Source organism: Rutidosis leptorrhynchoides, chromosome 5 (genome assembly GCF_046630445.1).
Source record: "Rutidosis leptorrhynchoides isolate AG116_Rl617_1_P2 chromosome 5, CSIRO_AGI_Rlap_v1, whole genome shotgun sequence".
NCBI classification, from domain to species: Eukaryota; Viridiplantae; Streptophyta; class Magnoliopsida; order Asterales; family Asteraceae; genus Rutidosis; species Rutidosis leptorrhynchoides.
The window spans coordinates 207,138,268-207,143,195 of record NC_092337.1 but is presented as its reverse complement, the minus strand read 5'-3'; positions in this window follow the sequence as shown (position 1 = coordinate 207,143,195).

The following is a 4,928-nucleotide window of genomic DNA, read 5'->3' as shown; positions in this document are numbered from 1 at the left end:
ACCTGATATGATAGCTGGCTCATGATTTGGTGCTGATGAACTACCCAGCTATCCTGTTGGCGTCGCCTATAATCCTCGTATACTCGCTCGGAGTTCCACTACTCATACATACTATGTCTGGCCGCGTTCGTCATTGCTTCCTCATCTATACGAACGTGGACGTCAAGAATAGCATCTCGAAAGACATCCCTAATGTCTTCCGCCTCCTCCATTTCCTCATCTGAGCCTCTCTCTACCTGAGGATGAGATCCCTCATAGGGTACTGCCTGGTTACGTCTACTTTTCAATACCTTAGCACCCACATAAACTTTCAATCCTAAGGGCTCAACCTGTTCTCTACAAAGCTGTAATGGACCCCCTTGGTTCCTATCAACACCTAAATACTCTCCAATGAGAGTAACAAAAATACCTCCTCCTATTATACTCCCGTCATGCATTCCCTCTAGCATTTTAGATAAATAAAAAGCAACACAGTAAGGGATATTGACAAAGCTTCTAGGATCCCGAATACACTTTAGGTAGAATAAATCATGTAAGGTAATTTTTTCTTTATTGTGACCTCTCTGTGTAATCGAGTTAGCTAAAAATCTATGAATAATACGAAGCTCGGCTCTGTCAATATGTGTATAGGAGTGTCCTCCTGCTCGTGTAAAAACATCAAAATGTGACATACGCCTCCAAATGGCGTCAGCGTCAAAGTTACTATCTACCCTTTCACCATAATGAATCAAATTTGTACAATCGGGTAATAGCAACTCACCAGGAGTATATATCTGTAAGGCCCTGGCCATGTCCAGCATGGACATTCTGTACATCCTACCGCCAAGGATAAACCTAAGAAATCTTCTATCATCTATTCTAACTATATTTGTATCAAGTGATACAGTACTCATCAACTCAACACACCATTCCTTATATACAGGTCTCCGAATGGTGAAAAGACGTTCCCAATCTGTAAAAGAAGAACTGCCATACCTTTGTACCAAAAGCTGTCTAACACGGTCAGCTAGATGGACCATTTCCAAAGAGGCCCAATCGATTACCCTTGGCACCTCTACATTTTTTGTTACCAATTTGAATTTGTTCCTTTGATATGTCTCGTAATCTCTCCATCTCCTATCAAATCTCAGATTAGGATGCAGAGTGTGCTCAGGAATCGTTGGAAATTCTACTGGCGGCCTCATTGGGAATACTATGAATTCATCAACAAATTGTACCGGATCATAATAAGGTACGTGCTGATCAGACTGTTGTTGTTGTTCCTGTTGTGGTTGTTGTTCGTGTTGCATTTCTGGTTCTGGTGCTGGTCGTCTAGATGATGATGCTCCTGAACCTCCAGTATCGGCTTTCTGCAAAACACATTAAACACAAAATTTGTGCATCCAAATATGCATTAGTGTTAGCAAAATAACAACTTAAAACAATCACTATAACATGTTAAATCAAAATTAAACTTATACACATTTTCACAATTTTTCACAATTCTACACTTTTCAAATAAGCACATATGAAAATGTATACAAAATTCATAAGCATTTAACTCAAATAACATGTCAAAATAGTCATTACTAATAATTAAACAAGTCTCAAATGGCAAATATATCAAATTAATCAAGTTCATGAATTTTGGACTTAAAAAGTCCACTTTAATCTCTAAAAATCATGTTTAGGATCAATGTTTGGATCATTTAACTATCTAAACATGTTACACTACTCAATTTAGCAATAATTCATGATAAAAATCGGTCATAACCTGTTTATATCAAAAAGCCTCAAATTGCTCAAGAACACAAACCCTAGATTTCTAAATATTTTGATGTTTTTGGCTTCAAATCATGTTAAATAGCATCAATCTAGGTTATACATGCATAAAGTACTAACAATTTAACACTAATTACACTAGAAATTAACAAAATTGTATTAGGTAAAAAATTGGTAATTATCACAAAAACTAGGAATTTATAGAGTTTAGGGGTGTAATTTTTACCATTTTGCTGAAGAATGAGAATCTAGGCATGATTAGAGCAAGAAAAATGACGAATTACGGTGGAAAATTGCGAATTTTAGAGGTGATTTTGGGGTTGGTTCGTATATGTGTGTGTGTTTTTTGTGCAGAACAGCGAGCTGTTCTTTTTATCAAACTGGCCTGGAATCCAGCCTCATGCGATCGCATGAGGTTGAAGAGTAAACCGCGATCGCATGGGGTTCCGGGTACAGTACTTTCAGGTTTTTTTTTTCTTTTTTTTTTATAAAACCTTATTCTTAATAAAACATAAGATTAATAAAATTTTAAAAATTTGTTTCTTTTTAGGATGAGGGCGTTTCGGATCGATGTCCTAGTCTGTCCCTCGACAAAATTTTTAAAATTTGTCAAATCAAAGCGCGGTTTTAAAAGTAAAGATTTTTGGATTTTTTAATGTTTTTGGCATACTTTAATTCAATAAGATTAAAAATAATGATAATAAAAGTTCTCGTCCCTCCCTCGGGTAAAGCAATTTCGGTTCAACGACCTAGTCTTCAACTCACGACGAATTTTAAAAATCATATTTTTAACTTAGCGAAATAAAGTAAATTTTTGTTTTTAAATTCACACCAAACTTAAATTTAAAATGCATAAAATTAAAAATTCATATTAAACTTAATTAAAAATTCATATTATAAATTTACACCAAACTTATATTATATTTTTGTTTTTATACATACAAACTTATATTAAAAAGATTAATTTTTTAAATATTTACAAACTTAAATATATTGATTTTACAAAGTTCAAAATATTAATTTAATATTTATATATTAATTTTAAAAACATGGTAAAAAATAAAATTAAAAATCTTTTTGGCTTTTATCCCACTTTAATCAATCAAATATTATCAAAAATATGCGCCCCTCTTTTCAGTAAAGTAATTTCGGTTCCATGACCTAATTTAACTCATGATGAATTTTTGAAATATTTTGGGTTGATTGATTAAAGATATTTATACCTTAAGAATAAACGTTAAATTTCGCAGTGATGTAATAAATTTTTGAATGATATCAATAATTTAGGTCGCCAAACCTAATTTTATTGAATACCAATTTAATACTTTATAGCGAACAAATTAGCGTTTATTATCAAAAGGTTAAAAATAAAAATAAAAAATAAAAAATGTACAGACTTACCTGTGAGATAGTATTCTTAGTGATATGATCTATCCCATTCATAAGATAGTCGGTTTAATTGATTTTCCATGGCTACATAGGCGTAACCTCGAGCATTCAGTGTTTTTTCTTCTAAACATATGAACGGTCCGTCTCTGCATAAAGTAACAAATTTGGTGTTTGAATAGGTTTGATTATTTGAACATTTACCTCCATGTGACCATTTTCCGCATTTGTGACATCTTTCAAGGTGTCGTGCTCTTCTTTTTGCTGCGGATTTTGATTTTTCTTTACCAAATTGTAACTTATTATCTTCGCATCTGGATTCTTTTCTTACTCCGTCCAATCTTTCTCTGATTACTGATACTAGATCACTCGGAAGTGTGTCATTATTACGTTTAGTGATCAAAGCTTGTAGCATTAGACCATGGTTTAGTTCACAGGCAGTCTTCCTTTCCAAAAAAAAATAAAAATTCAGAATGGGGGGAGAAGACTAGTTCTTTAGGGTCTGCTAGGGAAAGACCATTCGGGTTCCATTTTCGAGAACTTCACGAAAACCGAAAATCTAACTCTAATAGAAATACATATTATAATTTAAAGACTTGATTCTCCCCACACTTAGTTAGCTGTGGTATCGAAATTGTGATTAACTTCATTGTCGATTTCCATTGGACTATCTATGTAGTGTTTAACTCTGTGACCATTAACTTTAAATTCAATTCCATTTGAATTTATTAATTCTATCGTTCCGTATGGAAAAACTCTTTTGGCTATGAATGGTCCAGACCATCTTGATTTCAATTTTCCAGGAAATAGCTTGAATCGTGAATTGAAAAGAAGAACTCTGTCTCCTTCTTTAAATTATTTTGAACTTCTGATTCTTTTCTCATGCCATTTCTTCGTTCTTTCTTTATAGATTAATGAATTTTCGTATGCTTCATGTCTTAATTCTTCTAATTCTTTTAGTTGACTTAACCGTAGACGTCCAGCTTCATGTAAATCAAGATTACATGTCTTCAAAGCCCAAAATGCTTTGTGTTCAATTTCTACTGGAAGATGACATGCTTTTCCGTAGACGAGTTTAAAAGGTGTGGTTCCAATTGGAGTTTTGTAGGCTGTTCTAAAAGCCCAGAGTGCATCCTCCAATTTAATGGACCATTCCTTCGGATTTGATCCTACGGGTTTTTCTAGAATACGTTTTAAAGCTCGGTTGGTATTTTCAACTTGTCCACTTGTTTGTGGATGATAAGCGGTGGAGATTTTATGAGTTACTCCATATCTTTTAAGAACTTTCTCAAGTTGATTATTACAAAAATGAGTTCCCCGATCACTTATTAAAGCTTTCGGTGTTCCAAACCTTGCAAAAAGACGTTTTAAAAAGTTGACTACAACTCGTGCATCATTAGTTGGGAGAGCTTGTGCTTCCGCCCATTTAGATACATAATCAATGACTACGAGAATATAGAGATTATTATGAGATTTTGGAAATGGACCCATAAAGTCAATACCCCAAATGTCAAATACTTCACATACTTGAATGACATTTTGTGGCATTTCATCACGTTGACTTATTTTTCCGGCCCTTTGACAAGCATCACAGGATTTACAAAGAAGGTGTGCGTCTTTGTAAATTGTAGGCCAATATAATCCAGCATCATAAACTTTTCTTGCTGTTAGTTGAGGCCCATAGTGCCCTCCTGTTGGTCCTGTGTGACAATGGTTTAAAATTTTACTAGCTTCATCTCTGAATACACATCGGCGTATTATTTCATCTGGACAACTTTTAA